Source organism: Ahaetulla prasina, chromosome 5 (assembly GCF_028640845.1).
Source record: "Ahaetulla prasina isolate Xishuangbanna chromosome 5, ASM2864084v1, whole genome shotgun sequence".
In the NCBI taxonomy this organism is placed as follows: Eukaryota; Metazoa; Chordata; class Lepidosauria; order Squamata; family Colubridae; genus Ahaetulla; species Ahaetulla prasina.
Window position 1 is genome coordinate 52,450,953 of NC_080543.1, and position 27,792 is coordinate 52,478,744.

Consider the following 27,792-nt stretch of genomic DNA (forward strand, 5'->3'; position numbering starts at 1 on the left):
GAACCCAGATGGATATTTCTTCCAACAACATAATGGTTTAAATGATTTAAATGGGTTGATGGTTTTAAATGTACAAATTAAATATGCCACCAAATGTTTAATAAAATATTTAAAAGGCAGAATATGTTTCCCTGGATGAGAAATGGAGAAACATGTTTTAAAGACAAAGCAGCTTCCTGACTCCCCCCCACCTTTGTCAATGGGCCATTAAAGCCTCAACCAAGCTCACTCAATCCCCCCATCATTTGCAACACAATAGAACAGAAACTCACCACATGGCAAGGCTCAGTCAAGCTTGAGGGACAACCTACAATGTTAACTAAGACCCCTAGACCACCTGGGAGTTTGACAACCAATCAGGATACTCTTCCTGTGCCCCAGAAAGTTCAAAGCTCAGAAAAAGCATAAAGCCAGGGAGCACACAGGATCTCAGCCCTTTTCTGTTCAGGAACTCAAGCCATGTGATCCTGGTCACCATTAAACCATCTTTCCAAGCAGCCTCCATGTTTCCAGTGTCTTTGTCCCTACTTGGAACTGAACCCAGATGGATATTTCTTCCAACAACATAATGGTTTAAATGATTTAAATGGGTTGATGGTTTTAAATGTACAAATTAAATATGCCACCAAATGTTTAATAAAATATTTAAAAGGCAGAATATGTTTCCCGGGATGAGAAATGGAGAAACATGTTTTAAAGACAAAGCAGCTTCCTGACTCCCCCCCACCTTTGTCAATGGGCCATTAAAGCCTCAACCAAGCTCACTCAATCCCCCCATCATTTGCAACACAATAGAACAGAAACTCACCACATGGCAAGGCGCAGTCAAGCTTGAGGGACAACCTACAATGTTAACTAAGACCCCTAGACCACCTGGGAGTTTGACAACCAATCAGGATACTCTTCCTGTGCCCCAGAAAGTTCAAAGCTCAGAAAAGCATAAAGCCAGGAGCACACAGGATCTCAGCCCTTTTCTGTTCAGGAACTCATAATGGTTTAAATGATTTAAATGGGTTGATGGTTTTAAATGTACAAATTAAATATGCCACCAAATGTTTAATAAAATATTTAATCAGATTTTAAAATGATTGCCATTTATTGCCATTAATTAAAACAAATATATACAAAAACAAGGTAGAAATCCTAATATATTCAAATAAATTTATGGGGAATTTTAACCTGAAACACGTCGCTCCAATCTTAATTGTAGGAAATATGACTTTTGCAAAAGAGTAGTAAATGTCTGGAACAATCTATCTGATCCTGTTGTTAGTCTCTCTAATCCCCATATCTTTTACTGTCTACAGTGGACCTTTCATGTTTCATAAGAGATCCCTAAGGGGGCATGCATAAGCGCACCAGCGTGCCTACCACCCATGTCCTACTGTTATATGTAATCATTCTATGTGTTTATGGCTATGTTTTGCCAATTTATATCTTTTTTTTTTTTTGCCAAAAAATTTTCATGTGTCCATGTCTGTGTCTACTCTGTTACTTGTTTTCTTGTATTTGTTGACAAATAAAATAAAAATAAATAACATTTAGCAATGTTTAACTTGGAAAAGCTGGCATGTAAGACTGATGCTTAAATGTTAATTAATATGAAATAAGTCATAGTTTGAAATAAAGTCTACAAAGTATCTTCCCCAAAATATTATGCATCACATACTATATTACAATATCTTTGGTGATTTACCACCTTTTCTATAGCCGTATAATATAGGTATAGTAATGCTAATTAGATCAGATCCTTTCAAGTACTTTTTTTTAACACTCAGTCTTTTGGCCAGCTTCCACAGCCTAATTGAACAGACATAGGTCACTAGAAAGAAATACATTATATTATAATATGTACTATATACAGGAAGTTTAAAGATTATTAACCTCTGACTCATGAACAACCCCTAAATACAAACAAGCTGCCTTCAGTACTCAAAATGGCAGACAGCCAATGGCAAAGGGATCAGACACAAAAAAAGAAAGGCAGGTGCATGCTGGGAAGGAAAGTCTTTCTCTTGTGGAGAATGGGCACTGCAAGCAGGGAAGACTTGGCTCTCTCTCACACGTGCATGTGGCTGGCAAGGAGAACCCTGGTGCTACAGTATAAGCAGGGAGGCTATGGCTGAGCAGCACAGCATCACATATTCCTGTGCATCATGTATTCCTGTGCCATATTCCAAGCTCCATTCCTCAGCTCACTCTTTGCATACCTCCCTGACTGCACATGGCTGTCTCCTCTGCTAAGGATTTGCACATCTTCTGCCCTGTTTTCAGCAGTTCATGGTAAAAAACAACAACAAAAAAACCACTTTTGTTTCAATAATCCATTCCAGCTTGGATACATATTTTGCTGAAGAACAGTCTCAGGTACAGAACTCATTCTGGGTACTTGATGTATTTAGATCCTCTTCTTAAAGTCTGGTTAATAAACTAAAAGCTGCAGCAGGTAAGCAATTTTTTCAAATTTGATTACTTTAAGATTTGTGGAGCTGATTCATACATCTTAAAGTGGACAGGCATGAAAAACTGTCCTTAATATTTTCTTGGTTTAAAGACCAGTTTTTAATAAAAAGGTAGACATGTCACCTGAATAATTTAAAATCTAATGAATCATGATCTAATGCAGATTTCAATGTGCACATGGTTCACCTCTCCTGTGGGAACTGCATTGGTTGCCAATTTGCTTCTGGGTGCTATTGAAGGTGCTGATTACCATGGATTGGGACCAAGTAATCTGAGAGGTTGTCTCTTGCATTAGAGTGAGAAGACAAGAAATGTTGTGGGTCCCATCTCCTAGGGAGATACATCTAGTGGGAACCAGAAGAACAGCCTGCTCCATGGTGGCTCCCTCTCTCTGGAACATCATTTCCCCAGAGATTAGATTGGACCTCACTCTAACAACACACAGGCACTGAAGACATGGTTCTGTCAGTGGGCCTGGGGAACCCAGAGCGAGATGGAGCCCATTAAATGGCTTGTATGAATATGTGTTGTTGCCAGGAGAGGGGTGGGTGGAGGGCTATTATTTTATTTTATTTTATTATTTATTATTATTTATTATTATTTTAATTTTTATACAATTTTTTTATATTTATATATGCCATCTTGAGTTGTCATGGGTGAGTAGGTGGCAATATAAAATTTTCTAATAAATAAATAGATAAATAATTGTACCATATCTTGGGGTGTGGTTGTATGTCATGGATGTCATGGAAAATCTATCCACGGTTGACCTCACCACTTTCCTAAGAGGACTCTAAGGGGCGTGCATAAGAGCACAAACGTGCCTACCGTTCCTGTCTTATTGTTTCTTCCCCTATATATATATATATATGTTTATAGTACCTTGTTTCTCCTCATATATATGTTTATATATTATATAATCCTTTATGCAATGCTTGTATATATTGTTATGACAAATAAATAAATAAATAAATAAATAAATAAATATAAATAAATAAATAAATAAATAAATAAATAAATAAAGATGTTGATGAGATGCTTTTTTAGAATAGAATAGAATAGAATAGAATAGAATAGAATAGAATAGAATAGAATAGAATAGCATTTTTTATTGGCCAATTTGTGATTGGACACAAGGAACTTGTCTTGGTGCATATGCTCTCAGTGTACATAAAAGAAAAGATACGTTTATCAACAATTCTAAGGTGCAACACTTAATGATAATCATAGGGTACAAACAAGCAATCAGGAAACAATATCAATATAAATTGTAAGGATACAAGCAACAAAGTTACAGTCATACAGTCATAAGTGGAAGGAGATGGGTGGTGGGAACGATGAGAAGATTAATAGTAGTGCAGATTTAGTAAATAGTTTGACAGTGTTGAGGAAATTATTTGTTTAGCAGAGTGATGGCATTCGGGAAGAAACTGTTCTAGTGTATACCTGTTCTGGTGTGCAGTGCTCTGTAGCATCGTTTTGAGGGTAGGAATTGAAACAGTTTATGTCCAGGATGTGAGGATTTTAAAATATAAGACTGAGTTTGCTATTATTTGTCTGAAATGATGTAGGGTTTCCTGCCTGGGCAGGTGGTTGGACTAGAAGACCTCCAAGGTCCCTTCCTGTTGTTGTTGTTGTTGTTGTTGTTGTTGTTGTTGTTGTTGTTGTTGTTATTATTATTATTATTATTATTATTATTATTATTATTATTATTATTATTATTATTATTATTTAGTAAAACCAATATGGTTGAGAAGTATAAATCTACATCCACATGGAGGGAAGTATGCAGTGGAGTACCCCAAGGCTCTGTTTTAGGCCCAGTACTCTTCAACATCTTCATCAATGACTTGGACGAGGGGATAGATGGGGAACTCATCAAATTTGCAGATGACACCAAGCTGGCAGGAATAGCCAACACTCCAGAAGATAGGCTCAAATTACAGAAAGATCTTGACAAACTTGAACATTGGGCGCTATCTAACAAAATGAAATTCAACAGTGAAAAAAGTAAGATTCTACATTTAGGCAAAAAAAACAAAATGCACATGTACCGTATATGTGGTACCTTGCTCAATAGTAGTACCTGTGAGAGGGATCTTGGAGTCCTAGTGGATAACCATTTAGATATGAGCCAGCAGTGTGCAGCAGCTGCTAAAAAAGCCAACACAGTTCTGGGCTGCATAAACAGAGGGATAGAATCAAGATCACGTGAAGTGTTAGTGCCACTTTATAATGCCTTGGTAAGGCCACACTTGGAATATTGCATCCAGTTTTGGTCGCCACGATGTAAAAAAGATGTTGAGACTCTAGAAAGAGTGCAGAGAAGAGCAACAAAGATGATTAGGGGACTGGAGGCTAAAACATATGAAGAACAGTTGCAGGAACTGGGTATGTCTAGTTTAATAAAAAGAAGGACTAGGGGAGACATGATAGCTGTGTTCCAATATCTCAGGGTTGCCACAAAGAAGAGGGAGTCAGGCTGTTCACCAAAGCACCTGAGGGTAGAACAAGAAGCAATGGGTGGAAACTGATCAAGGAAAGAAGCAACTTAGAACTAAGGAGAAATTTCCTGACAGTTAGAACAATTAATAAGTGGAACGACTTGCCTGCAGAAGTTGTGAATGCTCCAACACTGGAAATTTTTAAGAAAATGTTGGATAACCATCTGACTGAGATGGTGTAGGGTTCCTGCCTAGGCAGGGGGTTGGACTAGAAGGCCTCCAAGGTCCCTTCCAACTCTGTTGTTATGTTATGTTATGTTATGTTATGTTATGTTATGTTATGTTATGTTATGTTATGTTATGTTATGTTATGTTATGTTATGTTATGTTATGTTATGTTATGTTATGTTATGTTATGTTATGTTATGTTATGTTATGTTATGTTACAAATGCATCCACTGGGTCATCATTTCAGAGATATTTTCTTTCTCATACAGAGAAATAGAATGACTACAGATGGGCAAAAAAGCAGTAGGAACAGAAGTGATTTCAGACTTCCTGCTGGCTTCCTCCTTGAGTTTCCTTGTGGGAAGCTGTCAGAAAGCTTCCTTCCTTCCTTCCTTCCTTCCTTCTTTCCTCCCTCCCTCCCTCCCTCTCTTCCAAAACGACAACAAATGAGAACATTGATTTTATACAAGCTTGTGCTGCAGTAATCAGCCTCAAGTTTGTAGAAGAAAGAAACAGCCAGGATCAAGATGTTTCCCGATTGATATAATTCTGCTATTTGAAGCCATGAAGCCCCCATATAGCTAGAGGTTCAGTACTGCCTCCTGAAGTATTTTTAGTAGTTTTAGGGGGGAAATTCAGATGGCACACAATTATGGGTAATTGTTTAAAGCCCTATGAAGTAGCCATATTTCACTAATAAGGGGTAAATGAATAATTTATCAAATATAAGACTGAAGAGAAAGAAGACATTAAAATCTTATTCATAGATATGCTTTATGCTTTGAAAAGCTATTACAAATTATCTGGAGTTTTGTTCTCTATTATATGTCTTCAGTAGTCCAAAACTATTATAAATGTGTTCTAATTTTAAGTACTACTTGCTTCTGGCATTCAGCAAGAGCTAAATAAATATTCCATTGAAAATCCTGAAAAGAAATGTCTTATGAATTTGTTATTCCATACAAGCAATTCATATTAGAGAAAGATCATGTTACTATTTAAGGAAATTAGTATGGCTTTTTAAGCAATGTGTTATTTCTGCTAAAATGTAAAAAATGAATCTCAAAAATCCTTTCTTCTGATGTTAATTTATATTACTCTTATTTATTCTCAGATAATTCTTTGGAAGAATAGCATTTAAAAAAACACAAAATAATTTGTGGCAAAAATAGTAGAATAGCAGCTTTTACTCACTCAGCAAAATTAATTAAATCCCTGTAAAAAGTACAGTAACAATAAGCAAACACACAAGAAAAACTAATTAACCAAATAAAGCATAAATTCATCCTTGAGTTGAGATTTACTCCAAGTTTGTGAACATGTTACTTTGCCTGCTACAATATCAAGCAATAAGAGAATGATCCAGAATCATGGAGATGTTTCCAATAAACTCAGTAAGAGTCTGCAAGCTGTTCTTATATTGTAGGAGCCTGGTGGCGCTGTGGTTAGAATGCAGTATTGCAGTCAAACTCTGCCCACAGCCTGGAGTTTGAACCTGATGGGAATCAAGGTTAACTCAGCCCTCTGTCCTTCCGAGATCAGTAAAATGAGGACCCAGATTGTTGGAGGCAATATGCTGACATTGTAAAATACCCATAGAGTGCTGTAAATATACTGCTGGGGTAGCATCTAAGTCTAAGTGCTATTACTATTGCTATTGTATAGAAATGGGTGCTAATATAACTTGATTCTGCCCATTACTAAGCTTTCATCTCAAGATACTCTGATTGGTTTAGCCATTTATAACTGCCAGCATACTTTTGTGCTAGGTGCCCTGTCAGAATCTGGCCCCTCATTCCCAAAATCAAATCCTATCTCTCTGGAGCTACCACAAGTTGCTGATGGTTCTTCAAAATGTCCATCTTCAAAATGTCCATCTGCCAGAACTACCTCTCCAACTTCTCACTCAGAGAATTCAGAATTCTTATGGGCTGTCATTTGACTGATTCTTTAAAAAAATAAAAAATAAAATAATCACTACAAATAGTGTTTTTTAATATTAATATTTTTATTGCTCAAATGAAGAGTTAAGAACTTTTTTTTATAAAAAATGGCATGAGTAACGTATTCAAATGTTGCGTTCTCAACAGCATACCTAACATTACTTGTGAATAGGGCACAACCTATATTTATGTCTATGCATGCACACACACATACACACACACACACACACACACACACACACACCCCTTTATATCTTCACTCCAGCATTTATGTAATCTAACTGAAAATTGATTAATTTTGCTTAGGAATATTACTTGTGCAGCTAAATTATTGAGTGTGCATATAAATTCCATCACCAACTGATTTCTAATCCCCAGCCGGTTTCCAGATTTAATAGGACTAATTGAATTCTCCTCAAGGGAGAGAGAGTGAAATAACAACTTCAAGATCTCCATGTCTAAGAGCTTCCCGAAAATCATTATTTTCAGATTGCAGAGTTGACTTCTAAGCCTGTCATGATAAGTATCTCAAAGTAGTACACAACAACCACGAATGAGAGAGTCAACACAAACAACACAAAGCAGCCACGAACACGAGAGAATTGCCGGCTGGGAAGGAGGAGCGCTTCAAAGAAGACAACCAAACAAAGGCAACAAAGTAAAAGAAGGTATGGAAGGAGCAATTAACAAGAAGATACAAAACAATAAACTGTAAACTGTAACAATCAGGCTTGAGTTAAAGATCTAACTGAGAAGGAAGAATAGCGAAGATATAATACACGGTGGATTTAAACTTTGAAGTTAGGAGGCTTCATACTTAGATCAGCGGATTTGGTGGCTCTGGAGGATTTAGTGAAACGAAGAGGGGACAATTTGGAAAGAGACTAATAGATTCCCTGGAGCCCTGGAGCCCCTGATATCGATCCTGATCCCAGCATGTGAGAAAGATCCCCAGCGTGATAGAAAAATTCTAATCCCAGTGTGTGAGAAAAATCCCCAGCGTGTAAGAGAGATCACCAGCTCATCAGATCATTTTCCCACCACAAAATCAAGGCAGAGCTTCATCCCCAGCACCAAGGCAAGACTTCTTGGATATTGGATAAATATTGACAGGCAAAATAATCCTTATTTGAAGTGGCTGAGCCGGCTACCTCCAAATGCTCCATTAAACTCCACCATTTTAAACTGGATTGGATTTAAATCTACGACCATTTTAAAAACCCTCCCACCGGAAGACTACAAAAAGCACGCTAGCTAAAAGCTGCAGGAAACGGGCTGCTGTTTGTCTTCTAAACAAAGGAAGACAACAACACTCCACACTTTCATTTCTATCTTTCAATTAGCAATTCATCTACTAATCTAGCACCTGGTATAATTAATTGATAGTTATTTTCTATTTATCCTTAATTGCCTAGCTATTTTTGTCATACAACTATATTCCATTAAGTAAGGGTTAATGCTAATATTATTGATCACTAATTATCATTACTATCATTTATCAATTGCCAAATATTAATTATCATTAGCCATTAATTAATTAGCACTGAATAGCTGAATATCCAATCATCTAATTAATTAATTATTAGCAACTCAATAGTTAAGTTAATTGACATTATTTACTGTTCTACGTTAATTGATTTATTATTGTCATTAATTTGTTATCTGATTAATTACTTGCTAGTTACTATTTTACTATTGATATTGACTAATTAATTTTGTAAAATACTTACGGAACATTGACCATGCCAGGCAAAAACTCCAACAGATCTGCCAAACACCCTCAAACAAAAGTTTTCATTACAAACAATGACCCAAACGACTCCGGAATATGCTATAAATGCAACGAATCCATAGATGAATGTGATGAATTCAAGAAATGCCGATTATGTACCAATTATGCCCACCACACCTGCCTGAAAATAAACAAATTGGTAGCCAATTTCCTACAAGCAGATCCTACATTTATCCATGTATGTCCATCTTGTTTCCCAAAATTCGACCACGTAATTGCCATATCTGATAGGGTCAATACCTTGGAAACAACTATAAAGTCACAACAAACTATTATCAATTCCATTGAAGCAAGCATAGAAAAAAGAATACTAGCATGTTTTGAACCATGTTTCATAAACCTTGAAAAAAAAATTACCACACAAAAAAATGAAAACTCAGCAGATCAAAATCTTTTCCCAATCCAACGAACACTACCTAATCCACAACCTAAACTACAAATATCTGCCAAACAACCAAATAACATAGCCATACTCATCAAAGATACCATTGAGAGAGAACAAAAACGTCAAAATGCTATATTATTTGGATTAGATAACACCAGTGAACCAGATATCACTAAGGTTCGTAACATCATTAAAAATTATAATTCACCCACCATCTCCCCTGATGAAATAATCAAAGTCGCCAGAGATGGACCAGAATACAAAAACAGTGATGGATCAGTGGTGCCTAGATTCTGTAGAATCATCTGCAAAAATGAGACCAGCAAATGAAAGTTCATTTATGCTATAAATTCAATTGCCAGAACCAATCCCAACCACAGCAAACTTAGATCACAGCCTGATCTATCATTTCTGCAATGGATCTGCCCCCGCGAAATCTGCACAGAATTCAAACGACGGCAAGATGAAGGGAATCCAACTTATACATTGACTACCATGCTGACTGCATTAAAAGAAAAACCTACAATCAATTGCCCAACATCCAACCCCCCATCACCCAAAACATCCAACCATCCGTCGTACAGAACTTTCAACCAGCCGTCATCCAAAACTAGGTACGCACGCCCCTTATTTCCTCTATACCAACCACTACAGAACTTAAATGCAAACTGATAAATGCACGAAGCATTGTAAACAAAATGCCTGAATTTCTCCTCTTGTTAAATACTGGTACATTCGACATTATATTTGTATGCAAAACATGGCTGAATTCATCCCTCCCAGACTCCATCATTTCAGACAGAGAATATCATGTTTTCCAGTCTTATCGCGAAACCCGCAGAGGAGGTGGAGTGGCTATCTTTTACAAAAAGTCACTGAATCTAAAAAATATTCAAGTTGCACATAAACTCACTGTTCCAGAAACTATTGTCTGTGAACTGTCCCTTAACATCACACTTCACTTCTTGCTATGCTACAGAGCCCCCGACTACGACATCGCACATGCGAACATGTTAACTACACTACTAACATGGGCTGCCTCTTGCCCTTATCCTCTCATCTTCCTGGGTGACCTCAACCTACCTCTTATTAACTGGATAACAAATGAATGTACAATTGAACCCATCCATACTACCCTGTACGATGCTGTTACAAATCTAGGTCTTGATCAACTAGTAACTAACAATACAAGACTCAACAACTGCCTTGACCTCATCTTCTGCAACAACGCGAACTCAATTTATGGACTACAAATAAAAGAACCCTTTTCCAACAGTGACCACAGCATGATAGACTTTTGTCTCAACATATGCCCTTACAATAATCTCCATAATAATGGTATACCAAACTACAATTTCAAAAAAGCCAACAATGATCTTATAGACACCGACCTCTCATCTCTTGACTGGCAAATTCTATTCTCTAATTGTATCACTGCTGAAGACCACTATAGCATTTTCCGACTTGAAGTCAATAGAGTCATTAAACTACACGTACCACAAACCACCACCAAACCAGGAAAAACAAATTACCCATTTCAATAAAAAAGCTCCAATCCAAAAAAAAATCCATCTGGCAAAAAAACAAAACTGGCTATGTAGCCAACTTTAAAAACCGCTACAAAAATATATGCCACCAAATAAAGACTGAATGCACCAATTACCACATCAAACAAGAAGAAGACCTTCTGCGCACAAAATCCAATCACGCTTTCTATAATTTTGTAAACAACAAACTTAAAGACTCAAGATCCATCCCACCCCTAAAAGGATCTAATGGTAAAGAATGTAATGATGAAACAGTTAAAGCAAACCTCTTTAACACATTCTTCGGCTCAGTCTTTGTTAACAGTAATGGCTCATACCCAAAATTCCCCAGTCGTACCAACAATGATTACAACGATCTAACACAAATAGATTTCACAGAAGATAATGTTGAAAAGGCCCTTCGCAGACTGAAACCATCTCTATCTATTGGACCTGATGGTCTATGTGCATACTTCTTAAAAAAGCTTTCCACTGTTATAGCAAAACCCCTAAGCATAATCTTTGAAAAATCTTTCAGGACCAGCTCCCTTCCCAAACTATGGTCACTAGCCACGGTCATCCCTGTCTTCAAAAAAGGAGACCCCAGCCTAGTTGAAAATTACAGACCAATTTCTTTATGCTGCGTCACCTGCAAAGTAATGGAATCAATCATCAACCAATCCATCACCCTCCACCTTGAAACAAACAACCTACTCTCTAATAAACAATTTGGTTTCAGAAAAAAATTATCCTGTAATTTACAACTTCTTCACTGCAAAAACATATGGACTACAAATCTTGATCAGGGCAAAGCAATAGATGCAATTTACATAGACTTCTGTAAAGCTTTTGTCTCAGTGGTACATGACAAACTTCTTCTAAAACTAAAATCTCTGGACCCCTCCATAATTGGATAACAGCGTTTCTGTCAAACAGACAACAAGTGGTCAAAATAGGCAGTGCCCTATCAAATCCTGCTCCTGTCAGTAGTGGTGTCCCCCAAGGCAGCATTCTAGGACCAACACTCTTCATATTATACATTAACGACCTCTGTGACCATATTATAAGTAATTGTGTTCTCTTCGCCAATGAGGTTAAACTATTTAACACTACCAACAATGTGGCTACCCTTCAAAAAGACCTTGACTTTGTGTCAGAATGGTCAAAAATTTGGCAACTCCAAATCTCAACCAACAAATGCTCTGTCTTACACACTGGAAAAAAGAATCAGAACACTAAATATAAGCTTGATGGACATTACCTTGTAGATGACCCTCACTCCGTCAAAGACCTTGGAGTTTTCATATCAAACCGAAGTGCCAAAGCCCACTGCAACTACAGTGCCAAAAAGGCTTTAAGAGTTGTAAACTTAATCTTGCATAGCTTCTTCTCCAGAAAGATTACACTACTAACCATAGCATACAAAACATTTGCTAGACCAATTCTTGAATACAGCTCGCCTGTCTGGAACCCACACCTCATTTCGGACATTAATACAATTGAGCGTGTCCAGAAATATTTTACAAGAAGAGTTCTCCACTCCTCTGATCACAACAAAATACCTTATGCCACCAGACTTGAAATCCTGGGTTTAGAAAATTTAGAACTCCGCCGCCTTCGGCATGACCTGAGTATAACTCATAAAATCATCTGCTACAATGTCCTTCCTGTCAAAGACTACTTCAGCTTCAATCGCAACAATACACGAGCACACAATAGATTTAAACTTAATGTGAACCGCTCCAATCTTGATTGTAGAAAATATGACTTCAGTAACAGAGTTGTTAATGCCTGGAATGCACTACCTGACTCTGTGGTCTCTTCCCAAAATCCCCAAAGCTTTAACCAAAGACTATCTACTATTGACCTCACCCCATTCCTAAGAGGTCTGTAAGGGGCATGCATAAGAGTACCAGTGTGCCTACCGTTCCTGTCCTAATGTTCCCTTTGATTGTATCCAATTTGTATGGTTATTTTATGCTTATACTTATTTATTGATTTTTAAATTTTTAAATTTCTGAATTTTAATAATTTTAACTGGGGTATTTTATTATGGGTCTAATTCGACGGTTTTAATTTTTGGCCATTTAGAAAATATGTATTTTAATTGTTGTTTTAATTTGTACACTGTATTGTTTTAATTTGGCTGTACACTGCCCTGAGTCCTTCGGGAGAAGGGCGATATAAAAATCTAAATAATAAATAAATAAATAAATAAATAAATAAATAAATAAATAAAAATTTATACTGTTGTGTTTGACAAATAAATAAATAAATAAATAAATAAATTCCACTAAAGTCAAAAGAACTCACTGAAAAAAATGTCCAGAAAAAGGAAGCAAGGTACATTTGCAAACTAGAACAACAATAACAGAAAGAGATGCTAAATGAATTATAATTCATTTATACTTTGAGTGAGACATGAATTTAAACACACCAAATATTAATTACTGATTATATATCAATGGTTATTTATATAAGTTCTTCATTTCAAAATAAAGAAAGTTCACCTGGTATTTCCTGGCACCAGAAATCTAATTCCTGAGGTGGAAGTCAGAGAAAAAGATTTATTTTGAAATAACTAATTTCTTTCAGTCACAAGTTTAACCAGAATCGGGGGGGGGGGGGCGGGGAGGAAAAATGCAATTTACAAAATATTTTTCTCTATATTTTAAATTAGGCCAATAGATCAAGTAAACAACATTACAATGTTGATGCAAGTGGGGAATTTCCTCTTACACATCCAAAGAAAGTTTTAGAGAGGGGGGGGGATGATTTTTTATAGTCCTGCCCATTAGTCAGAATTATGTTGTGCCAAATGAATAAACATCAGGGACAAATCAAGTCATGGAAAGGAGCAGTGGTGGGTTTCAAATTTTTTGATTTCCGGTTCTGTGGGTGTGGCTTGGTGGGCATGGCTTGGTGGGTGTGGCAGGGGAAGGATACTGTAAAATCTCCATTCCTTTTCCAACCCAGGGGAACGTTACTGCAAAATCCCTATTTCCTCCCGATCAGCTGGGACTTGGGAGGCAGAGAATAGATGGGGGCAGGGCCAGTCAGAATTTTTATTACTTTTAATATTTTATTATTCTCTGAACTATTCAAAATTTCTGCTACCGGTTCTCCAGTACTGGTCAGAACCTGCTGAAACCCACCTCTGGAAAGGAGCCTGATTGTATTTATATATAGTTTTTACTTTGTTTTAAGTCTAGTTTAAGTTTAAACTATGCTCTCTACATGGGGCTCCCCTTGAGGGGCATCCGGAGGCTTCAGTTAGTTCAGAATGCGGCTGCGCGGGTGATAGAGGGAGCCCCTCGTGGCTCCCATGTGACACCTCTCCTGCGCAGACTGCACTGGCTGCCTGTGGCCTTCCAGGTGTGCTTCAAGGTTCTGGTAACCACCTTTAAAGCGCTCCATGGCATAGGGCCAGGTTATTTACGGGACCGCCTGCTGCGACCGAATACCTCTCACCGACCCGTGCGCTCTCACAGAGAGGGACTCCTCAGGGTGCCGTCAGCTAGGCAGTGCCGTCTGGCGACACCCAGGGGAAGGGCCTTCTCTGTGGGGGCTCCCACCCTCTGGAACGAACTCCCCCAGGACTTCGTCAACTTCCGGACCTCCGAACCTTCCGCCGCGAGCTTAAAACACATCTATTTATTTGTGCAGGACTGGAGTAGATTTTAAATTTTATATTGGTTTTAATGGGTTTTATTATTTATATGGTTTTTAAAAAATTTGGGCCACGTAGAATAAGCTTTTTAACTGTTATTTTATTCTGTATTTTTATGTATTTTTATTTGCCTGTGAACCGCCCTGAGTCCCTAGGGAGATAGGGCGGTATATAAATATGATAAATAAATAAAAATAAATAAATCTATTTAATAAAGCAAAATTGTGTGTCTGTACAATTTTGTGAACCATAAACCATAATGTACAAATCATCTTTGAATTGGTGTGATATTTTTATCTATCCGCTGGAGGAGATCAAAACTGTTTGATGTAATCTGGTCTTCCATTTCAAGATATTTTTTAACATAGGAAATCCATATTTATTTTTGCAATATGGAATTTGCATACAAACTTGTAGATCACCTGATTAAAACCTAAAGGTCTGCATCAACTGGTTCGATCCAATGCTTTTCCCCAATGCTACCATTTTAAGCCATCTCCATGCAGTGGTCGTATACTGGATATCATGTTTACAGATTTGGTATGACTCAACCAAAGAGAGGTTTGTTAAATATGTATTAGACAGTTAATATTATGAAGCTGGTTGTATAACAATTAACAATCCGCTTTCCCATCCTGCAGCTATTCTGAAAATTATACTTTAGCTGCACATTCTAATTGCATTGCAAACTAAAGCAGAAATAACTACTTTGTAAATGATATACTATGCTAATAATTACAAACAGGGATGAACTTACAGAAGGAAAATACATTTTTAAGTTCTATAATGTATTTCCCTGAAGGCAGTTCTCTTATTGTTCTCAATTTCTGTAACAGTGTTGGGCAGATTAAATAATATTTGCCTAAATTATTCCCGCTGAAGTAACAACCATAGTTTTTCACATTTTGAACTAATTATAACTTTTTCATCCCACTTTTTAGCTGTTTATCCAGCATGAAAGTTTGTTCATTTATAGGTGTTGATTTTAACAAATTTAGGATGTACTCTTACTATACATGCTTTATGAGAAAATAAATATCACTCCAAACACTTTTTAGTAGAAATTTAGAATATTTTAATAATTACCTAATAGTTTGAAAGTGATTAATTAGCAGACTTTGTTATTAACATTTAGAAAGAGAAGAAAATTCTGATTTATATTCTTTTTAAAAACGTTATTGTAACACAGAAAAAGGTAACCTTTTATGTCTATGGAGATTCTCAGTCATCCAGGTTATGGTTGTCCCTGAGGTGCTTTTTCAAGAGGCAATGCTGAATTTTTATTTTTATTTGAAGACATTTCGCTTCCCATTCAAGAACTTCTTCAGCTCTGACCACCACCAGCCAGCCAGAGCTGAAGAAGATTCTTGGATGAGAAGCGAAACTTCTTCAATGAAAAGCCAAAAAGTCCAGTTGCTTCTTGAAAAAGCATTTTTGCTTCAGTTTTTCATCTTTTAACCTTTACACTTTTTTTGGCTACCTAATAACTAAATATCTGCAAAACTACATAAACTGGGAAACAAACTCTGCACCAAGTGGAAGATCCAACAGGTTCCTAAAAAACCTAGCAAACAACTTTGTTTCCCAAAAAATAGAGAAGGCAACAAGGGATCAGCCATACTGGACTTAATTCTCACTAACAGAGATGAAATGATAGAAGGTGTTGAAGTTACAGGAACCTTGGGGGCAAGTGACCACGCAATATTGGAATTCAACATTAAGCAAATACAAGTAGTAGAACAAAGTCAAACTAGAGTCTTGGACTTTAAGAGAGCTAATTTCAATAAACTTAGAGAGAGCTTGAGAAGGATTGAATAGATGAGAATCCTCAGGGGGAAAACAACTCAAGATGCTTGGGAAATTTTGAAAAGTGAGATTATAAAAACACAGTCTAGAACAATACCAATGAAGAAGAAAAATAATAGATCTCAAAAGAAATCAGCAGGGATGCATAAAGAACTATCTGACAAATTGAAAGACAAAAAGGACAAATATAAAAAGTGGAAAGAAGAGCAAATAACTAAGGCAGAATATCAGCAAATAGCCCAAGCCTGTAAAGATGAAGTGAGGAAAGCTAAGGCTCACAATGAACAAAGGCTAGCAACAAAAGTAAAAAATAACAAAAAAAGCTTCTTCCAACATGTTAAAAACAAGAAAAAAGTCAAGGAAACAATTGGCCCATTGCTGGGAGAAAGTGGCAAGAAGATGACAAGCAACAGGGAGAAAGCAGATCTACTTAACTCATTTTTTGCATCTGTCTTTACACAAAACGAAAAAACAATCCAACCTATCAAAAACAGCACTACAAAAACAGATTAGAAACACAAGTTAAAATAGGGAAGAAAATGGTAAGTGAACACCTGTCTACCCTAGACGAGTTCAAATCACCAGGACCGGATGGATTACACCCCAAGGTTCTGAAGGAACTGGCAGGCGTGATCTCAGAACCACTGAACTATATCTTTCAAAGATCCTGGAGCACAGGAGCTGCCAGAGGACTGGAAAAGAGCTGATGTAGTTCCCATCTTCAAAAAGGAAAAACAATCCAACCTATCAAAAACAGCACTACAAAAACAGATTAGAAACACAAGTTAAAATAGGGAAGAAAATGGTAAGTGAACACCTGTCTACCCTAGACGAGTTCAAATCACCAGGACGGATGGATTACACCCCAAGGTTCTGAAGGAACTGGCAGGCGTGATCTCAGAACCACTGAACTATATCTTTCAAAGATCCTGGAGCACAGGAGCTGCCAGAGGACTGGAAAAGAGCTGATGTAGTTCCCATCTTCAAAAAAGGAAAAAAAATAGATCCAGGAAACTACAGACCTATCAGTCTGACCTCAATACCGGGGAAGATTCTGGAAAAGATAATCAAGCAACGAATCACCGAACACCTAGAAGCAAACAAAGTAATAACCAAAAGCCAACATGGGTTTGTCAAAAACAGATCATGCCAGACTAATCTTATTGCATTCTTTGACAAAATGACAAAATTAGTAGACCAGAGGAATGCTGTTGATATAATTTACTTGGACTTCAGTAAAGCATTTGATAAAGTAGACCATAACCTACTACTAGATAAAGTAGAAAAATGTGGGTTAGACAGCACCACCACCAGATGGATTCGTAACTGGCTGACCAACCGCACTCAACGTGTAGTCCTCAACGGAACTACATCCACATGGAGGGAAGTATGCAGTGGAGTACCCCAAGGCTCTGTTTTAGGCCCAGTACTCTTCAACATCTTCATCAATGACTTGGACGAGGAGATAGATGGGGAACTCATCAAATTTGCAGATGACACCAAGCTGGCAGGAATAGCCAACACTCCAGAAGATAGGCTCAAGTTACAGAAAGATCTTGACAGACTTGAACATTGGGCTATCTAACAAAATGAAATTCAACAGTGAAAAAAGTAAGGTTCTACATTTAGGCAAAAAAAACAAAATGCATCGGTACCGTATATGTGGCACCTTGCTCAATAGTAGTATCTGTGAGAGGGATCTTGGAGTCCTAGTGGATAACCATTTAGATATGAGCCAGCAGTGTGCAGCAGCTGCTAAAAAAGCCAACACAGTTCTGGGCTGCATAAACAGAGGGATAGAATCAAGATCACGTGAAGTGTTAGTGCCACTTTATAATGCCTTGGTAAGGCCACACTTGGAATATTGCATCCAGTTTTGGTCGCCACGATGTAAAAAAGATGTTGAGACTCTAGAAAGAGTGCAGAGAAGAGCAACAAAGATGATTAGGAGACTGGAGGCTAAAACATATGAAGAACAGTTGCAGGAACTGGGTATGTCTAGTTTAATAAAAAGAAGGACTAGGGGAGACATGATAGCAGTGTTCCAATATCTCAGGGGTTGCCACAAAGAAGAGGGAGTCGGGCTGTTCTCCAAAGCACCTGAGGGTAGAACAAGAAGCAATGGGTGGAAACTGATCAAGGAAAGAAGCAACTTAGAACTAAGGAGAAATTTCCTGACAGTTAGAACAATTAATAAGTGGAACGACTTGCCTGCAGAAGTTGTGAATGCTCCAACACTGGAAATTTTTAAGAAAATGTTGGATAACCATCTGTCTGAGATGGTGTAGGGTTTCCTGCCTGGGCAGGGGGTTGGACTAGAAGGCCTCCAAGGTCCCTTCCAACTCTGTTGTTATATTATATTATATTATATTATATTATATTATATTATATTATATTATATTATATTATATTATATTATATTATATTATATTATATTATATTATATTATATTATATTATATTATATTATATTATATTATATTATATTATATTATATTATATTATATTATATTATATTATATTACATTGACTCATGTGGATTCTTATGAATTCCTCCTTCATAAAAGTAAGTGTTGTGAGAAGTGTTTTTTTTTAAAAAACTGGAAGATATTTCTTCCCTGTTCTATATAGTAGCTAGTTAACAGTCAATACTCCTAGAGCTCAACATGACTTTTCCACTTATTTTTTTTTTAAAAAGTCCATTACATTTACATTTTTTATAGCAAGAGAAACTGTAATTAAATTTGTAAAATATTGATAGGTCAAAACACCTATTATAATATCATTTTATCTGCTGAATTTAAATCCATTTTCTGTGTTATTTTAAAGTTTGTATGTATAATTATGCATTCATATTTATGGTAGAATAATTTATTTAGAAAAATGTTTTAAACTCTTTATAAGCAAATGAGTACCCATTTCTTTCTAAGCTGTCAGAATGTTACTTGTCTGTGATTTGTTATTGTTTACATCATTCAATAGCACTGATGAGATTTTGTAAGTCTTAAACATATTAGAGAAGACAGAAATGGTATACATAGGTGATCCCAAATATGTAAGTATAATTAATCTTTTCTGACAAATGGAGTTCTAGCCAAGTCATCTACTATTGTTCTTATTAGTAGTATTGGTGATTGCATAGTCAGCCAGATTTTTAGATTGGATTTGACACTTTTATCCACCTATCAAGACCTTCCAAAGGACCTGGGATAGGCAGATATTGTATTTAATGTTACTAAAGACATCATCACAGGATACAAGATGTTCAAAGTAAAGTTGCCTTTGGAACATGTCCACTATCCAGACATTTGTCTTCTTATTGGCAGTTAAGTCTGAAGTCTTATGTGGCAGGTGCTTGCTTATTTGAATTCTAAAGTTCCAGAAACTTTAGCGACTTCATTTTCTATTACTTTTGTCAATTTTATGGTTCCACAAAACTTGTCTGCAAATATTATATCTTGTAAAAATTTTGATGCACCATTGTTACTACTTTGTCATGCTATTGTTTGTAGTTAGTCTGTGCAATTATTCTTGCAGCACTTTTATCCACCTATCAAGACCTTCCAAAGGACCTGGGATAGGCAGACATTGTATTTAATGTTACTAAAGACATCATCACAGGATACAAGATGTTCAAAGTAAAGTTGCCTTTGGAACATGTCCACTATCCAGACATTTGTCTTCTTATTGGCAGTTAAGTCTGAAGTCTTATGTGGCAGGTGCTTGCTTATTTGAATTCTAAAGTTCCAGAAACTTTAGCGACTTCATTTTCTATTACTTTTGTCAATTTTATGGTTCCACAAAACTTGTCTGCAAATATTATATCTTGTAAAAATTTTGATGCACCATTGTTACTACTTTGTCATGCTATTGTTTGTAGTTAGTCTGTGCAATTATTCTTGCAGCACTTTTATCCACCTATCAAGACCTTCCAAAGGACCTGGGATAGGCAGACATTGTATTTAATGTTACTAAAGACATCATCACAGGATACAAGATGTTCAAAGTAAAGTTGCCTTTGGAACATGTCCACTATCCAGACATTTGTCTTCTTATTGGCAGTTAAGTCTGAAGTCTTATGTGGCAGGTGCTTGCTTATTTGAATTCTAAAGTTCCAGAAACTTTAGCGACTTCATTTTCTATTACTTTTGTCAATTTTATGGTTCCACAAAACTTGTCTGCAAATATTATATCTTGTAAAAATTTTGATGCACCATTGTTACTACTTTGTCATGCTATTGTTTGTAGTTAGTCTGTGCAATTATTCTTGCAGCACTTTGATCCACCTATCAAGACCTTCCAAAGGACCTGGGATAGGCAGACATTGTATTTAATGTTACTAAAGACATCATCACAGGATACAAGATGTTCAAAGTAAAGTTGCCTTTGGAACATGTCCACTATCCAGACATTTGTCTTTCTTATTGGCAGTTAAGTCTGAAGTCTTATGTGGCAGGTGCTTGCTTATTTGAATTCTAAAGTTCCAGAAACTTTAGCGACTTCATTTTCTATTACTTTTGTCAATTTTATGGTTCCACAAAACTTGTCTGCAAATATTATATCTTGTAGAAATTTTGATGCACCATTGTTACTACTTTGTCATGCTATTGTTTGTAGTTAGTCTGTGCAATTATTCTTGCAGCACTTACCTAGGTGATTCACTGTTTCTTCAGCTTCTTTGCAGAAAGGGCAAGTTGTGGCCTGTTGGCCACTGGCCTCTCCAGCAGCCAAATCAGATGAGGATGTGTGGGAGTCAAGGCAGCATCAAGGCAACCTGAGAGCGCCCAAGGGGAAGAGGGAACGGAGCTGTCAGAGAGAGAGAGAGACACACAGGCATAGCCTGGGCTGTCCATCGGCCCTCAGATGGAGAGTCAACAGCTCCCAGTTCTGGAGGTGGTTGATGAGGAAGAGAAGGAACATCTGGGTCCAGTGCCTGATGCGCAGATGTGCAGAAGGCAGAGGAGAGGAGAGCAGTGGAAATCTGTGGGCTGATCCTTGGGATGAAAGAGCCACTGCTGCTAGCAAAGCCCCACTCTATCTCTGGGGATAAAAGGCAGGGGGCAGAGATGAATAGATGTGGCAGACAACTATTCATCTCCCTGATGGACAGACATGTTCACCTGTGTTGAAGGAGAAACTTTTTGCCAGGGCTGCTGGCACTCCTAAAAAAGGAATCATTGATTTAAATATGGAGGGTTTGTTGTGTTTGGGGATCTGGGTCAGAACAGGGCATTTGATGTAGTCATCAGTCTTTATAAAAATACTATTTTCTACATATTCATTACTATTTTATTCTTTTTTTTCAGCTTGTTTATATAAAGGTTAAACATTTGCTAACATGGTTATATTCTGAAATTATTTTATTATTTTAATATGTGCAAGATAATAATTATATATAAAACTCAATATTTATATAAAAATAAAACTTATTGTATATAATATTTACAATGGGATTATAAGATGTTATACTGTTTTGTAGATACACATTGATTAGCTCTGCTTCACTGTTCTCTCTTCATGCATAATAAATATAATAAACTATAATTTAAAGATGAATTATCTAATCTAAACATATTCCTTAAATTGTAATACTTTTCAATCAAAACAAGTTTGCAATACATGTTTGCCTTCCTTTATTATACTCTATGACTTTTGCCACCTTGTCCAAATTAAAAAAAAAAATTTGCTACCTAGATGATTATAAAGGAGGAAAAAGTTTCAGTCTTAATATAACTACAATCCAACATTAGTAGAATTTTGTTTTGGCAAACTAAAAACACAAAAAGGCACTGAAAAACTACTTACACTAATTAACTGCTCAACTGCCAAAGCAATAACCCAATTTCCCACAAGAAAAGCTGTGTACGAACACTATTCAGATGAGCACAGACATACTTCAGCAACACTGAGCAGCAGAAAAGGAAATAGATCCATGATGGCAAACCTATGGCATGTGTGCCAGAGGTGGCATCCAGCCCCCTTTTTGATGGCATGTGAGCTGTCACCCAAGTTCAGCTTTGCTGCACATGTGCACGCACATCCCACCGGCCAGCTGGCCTTTGGGTCTCTGCTGCGCATTACAGGGGACAGGGGGCATGTGGGGGCACACACATGCATGGGTGCCAGGTTCATGTGAGGAAGCCCACAAACACATGCATGGGAAGCATGTGTAGGGGCCGCATGCACATTGCATTTTGGGGGTTTGGGTGCATGCTTTCAGCATTCAGTCCGGAAAAGATTAGCCATCACTGAAATAGATCCTTTCAACATGTTCCAACAAAATGGATATCCATGCAACTTCCGGGTGCGCTTCAAGATTTTGGTAATGATCTTCAAAGCGCTCCATGGCATAGGGCCGGGCTATTTACGGGACCGTCTGCTGCTACCGAATACCTGTCACCGACCCGTGCGCTCTCACAGAGAGAGACTCCTCAGGGTGCCGTCAGCTAGGCAGTGCCATCTGGCGACACCCAGGGGAAGGGCCTTCTCTGTGGGGGCTCCCACCCTTTGGAACGAGCTTCCCCCAGGACTTCGTCAACTTCCGGACCTCCGAACCTTTTGCCGCGAGCTTAAAACTCATCTATTCATCTGCGCAGGACTGGACTAGATTTTAGATTTTAAATTTAAACTGGTTTTAATGGGTTTTATTATGTATACTGTTATTTTTAATTATTCGGCTATTTGGAATAAGTTTTTTAATGGATGTTTTATTTTGTATTTATATGTATTTTTATCTGCCTGTAAACCGCCCTGAGTCCCTAGGGAGATAGGGCGGTATATAAATACGAAAAATAAATAAATAAATAAATAAATAAATAAATAAAAAGGTGCCTGACCATTCAAACCAATGTAGCACAACCAACGCAACACTGCTATACACCAGAAACATCTCAAAAACCACCAATAGACTATTACAACCACATGGAATCAGCATAGCACACAAACCAACTAAAGCCCTCCAAAACATCCTAAGTAAATGAAAAGCCCCACAAGCCCCAGAAGAAAAAATAGGATCATTTACAATATTTAATTGTAACAGACTTGCAACATTCACTACGTAGGACAGACAGAAGACAAATAAAATATATCCATCAACATCAAGTAGCAGTCAGAAGTCATGGTGAAAACTCTTTAATTTCACAACATATGGACAAATCTAACCATAGTTTCAACTGCAAAACCATCCTTGAATAACCCAAGTCCAAAGGAGCGAAAGAATTCCTGGAAGCCTGCCACTCTGACAAATTCGCCATTAATAGAAAAATAGATATAAGCAAAAGAGACAATCAACAAGCAAAAAGACCAAAATACCTCCCATCAGCAATCAAGACCCAGATGAGCAGAGATTAACACCAAGAATAACCTCAGACCAACAACCAAGAAGTAAACAATACCCCAATCAAGGTACAGCCAAACAAGCTAACAGTAAAGAGTCCAACCAAAGAATCCCCAAGACCACTCTTATCAACACTGACAGAGTAAACCACTAGAATATAAATTGAGAGCCAACCCCATTCCTTAGTTACCTAGTCCGTGTAATGAAATGTTTGCAAGAAAACAAGCAAATTCAGAAGCACCAAGGACCCTTATTTCAGAGCTATACATATTCTGCTTTATTGGTAGAATTTTGTTTGGTATAGATGTCGGTGTAAAAATGTTTTAAATGAAATGTTGCTAATTGCTGCTAGTTGAAGAAACTGACCTTTTTTTTTTTGTTAAATTGTATAATTGGAGATAATAACTGTATATTATGTTATACAATTGAGTAGCATGTTTTGGTTTAGTTGTGGCTGGCATACAATATGCATATTTAGACTTGCAGGTGAGATGGCTTTCAATTTTTGGTGTATATATATATATATAATATATATATATTAGCTGCCCAGATGCCAGGGAGTCATAAAACATTTTGTTGCATGTTTGTATTATAACAGAGAGCTTGAAAGAAAAAGTTCTGGCACAGGTGCAGCCATTGGCAACAATCCAAGAAAATAAAGTACATGGGGACTTGAATTAGTGTATAGTCTTTTACATCAAGTGTGCATTACAATTTATGTAAAATGGAAAACTGCAGATGTTCAAATTAAAGTGGCACACACTAAAAGCATGCATTTCTACTCGACTTCTCCATATAAAAGAGGCATCAGGGAAGGCAGAAAAAAGAAGAAGAAGAGGAAGCAGAAAAGGGCATTGTTATTCATTGGTACTTCCTGCATTTACTATTTGGAAGTTTCTTGTCTAGAGATATCTCTGTAATGTATGCCATTTTTACTCAAACTATTGATCAACCATACTTTTGTAGCTATGATTTGATAGCCCTAATATCTAGTTCTGCCACTGAATGATAACAGAGACAAATCTTAAAGTTGACAAAAATTACCATAAGAGTATACAATACCCTTTATGTCAAGTTAAGTAAATGAAAAGCCTTGGTAATTGGAAGCAAGAACTCTGGATTTGCAAATAAAAATTCAGATTTGATAATAAAGTCCAACAGCATTGAACTGAGACTTCCCCCCCACCCATATATCTTCATCAGGAATATATCTTATGACTGGATTTAAAAGAACTCTTTTAAATTATAAAGACACAATTCCCAATGCAATTTAAGGGGTGTTTTTCCCTCCCAATGTATATTGAATATCATGTAGCAAATTCAGGTGTGCTACAGTTTAAGTCCTATCATGTTACATGTTGGGATACAAGCTGTGTCCTATCAAATATATTTTAAAACTGGATAAAATTTATTCATAAATTATGTATACTACCTCTAGGCAAGAATTCAGTCTTTACTATTATTATTATTATTATTATTATTATTATTATTATTATTATTATTATTATTATTATTATTATTATTATTATTATTATTATTATTATTATTATTATTATTATTATTATTATTTACACAAAATGACAGTATACACAGCAAACGAGATAACTATGCTGGATTTCGTATCACTTCCCAAGCGTTTAGGACTGCGTGATGTATTGGCGAATTATGCGAGTAGATCCCAGTAAGGTGGCCTTCTGCAGCTGACTAATGGTGAACTTGTCAGCGCCAATTGCTTTTAAGTGCTTGCCTAGGTCTTTAGGCACAGCCCCCTGTGTGCTGAGTACCACTGGAACCACCTGCACTGGTTTATGCCATAGTCTCTGTAATTCAATTCTCAAATCTTGATATCTGGTGACTTTTTCAAGTCATTTCTATCAATTCTGCTGTCACCAGGTATAGCAATGTCAACTATCCACACTTTTTTCTTTTCCACAATTGTGATATCCGGGGTATTGTGTTCCAAAACTTTATCAGTCTGTATTCGGAAATCCCACAGTAGTTTTGCATGCTCATTTTCAATCACTTTTCCAGGCTTATGATCCCTTTAGTTCTTTGCTACAGGCAGATGGTAGTTGTGACACAAGTTCCAGTGGACCATCTGAGCAACTGAGTTGTGACGTTGTTTGTAGTCAGTCTGAGCTATTGTCTTACAACAGCTCAGTATGTGATCAATGGTTTCACCCACTTCTTTGCAGAGTCTGCATTTGGGATCATCAGCAGATTTTTCTATTCTGGCTTTGATTACATTTGTTCTAATGGCTTGTTCTTGAGCCGCAAGAATCAGGCTCTCTATTTCTTTCTTCAGTGTTCCATTAGTCAGCTGTAACCAGATCTTTTCCTTATCTACTTTTCCTTGGATCTTTTCAAGGAACTGTCCATGCAGTGCTTTGTTACACCAGCTGTCAGCTCGAGTTTGCGTCGCTGTTTTCCTATATTGATACTTGGTTTACTGTACTTTTAGCAGCTTCTTCTTGTTGACCTCCATCAAAGCTGGTTCAACACTATCTTTCACATAATCTGCCAGATCATGTTTCTCTTCTTCAGCTGTCTGCTTCACTTGCAAAAGTCCTCTGCTGCCTACCTTTCTGGGCAAATATAGCCTGTCAATGTCACTACATGGGTGCAGTGCATAGTGTATGGTCATCAGTTTTCTTGTTTTCCTATCCAGGCTGTCCAGCTCTGCCTGTGTCCAGTTTACAATTCCAGCAGTATATCTGATAATGGGTATGGCCCAGCTGTTTATAGCCTTGATGGTGTTACCGCCATTCAGTTTACTTTTTAGAAGTTTCTTGACCCTTTGCTTGTATTCTTTGTTGACCACATTTTTCACTTGCCCATGCTTGATATTGTCCAGCTGCAGTATGCCCAGGAATTTGTAGGCTTCGGGTTGATGGCACTTGATGGTTTGTCCATTGGGCATTTCAATTCCATCACTTTCTATGATCTTCCCTTTCTTCAGTGCCACTATAGCACATTTGTCCAGGCCAAATTCCATGCTAATGTCAGTGATGAAAACTCGAACTGTATTGGTCAGTGACTGGATTTCAATTTCTGATTTTCCGTATAGCTTCAGATCATCATGTACAGCAGGTGAGAGATTTCTGTGAATTTTTAGCAGTTTGATAACCCAGGTTAGTTTTCTGTAAAATTGTTGACAGGGGGATCATAGCAATGATGAACAGCAGAGGTGACAAAGAATCACCCTGGAAAATCCCTCTTTTGATGTTGACCAGTCCGTAGCTTTCACTTCCAATAAACAGTTCTGTTTTCCAGTGCTTCAACGCATTTGCAATGAAATTACCGATGCACTTGCATATTCCAATGATGTCCAGGCACTTGATGATCCAACTGTGCGGTAGTGAATCAAATGCTTTCTTGTAGTCAATTCAAGTTGTATGCAGATTCGTTTTTCAGCTTTTGCAGTTCTCTAGAATCATTTTGTCAATCAGGAGTTGATCTTTTGTTCCTCTGCTTCCTCGTTTGTTTCCTTTCTGCTCTACTGGCAAGATGTTATTTGCTTCTAGGTAGTCCTGGATCCTATCAGCTATGATGCCGGTCAACAGCTTGGACATGGTTGGCAGACATGTTATTGGCCTATAATTTTCAGGTGTTGCCTCTTTTGCTGGATCCTTCTGTTTCAAATAAGTTTTTCCAGATGTTAACCATTCACTGATGTTTCCTGTCTGCAGCATCTCATTAAATTGTTCGGCCATTTTTTCATGTAGGCTGGTCAGTTATTTGAGCCAAAAGCCATGCAGCTGATCTTTGCTAAGCTTTGTTGTTGTTGTTGTTGTTCTTCTTCTTCTTCTTCTTCTTCTTCTTCTTCTTCTTATTATTATTATTATTATTCTTATTCTTATTCTTATTCTTATTATTATTATTATTATTTTCTTAATTTTTGTAAGTTGCTCAGAGTCACTGAGATTGAGTGGGTGGCCATATAGGTTGTTTAAATAAATAAATAAATGAGAGACTGTAAGTATCAGAGTAGAAAAACAGCCGACTTATTGACTAATTTTGCTAATCTTTTGGCAGATAATCCTGGACTTTCTGTCCCTTCTCTCTGTGTCTAATTTAAACAAGTGTCTCTAAGATACAGACAGATCATTTAACCATACCACCTCACCAACAATACTACAATATAATTATAAACATCTGTTAATTTTTAATAGCTCTCAATATCATAATCAAAGAGACAGA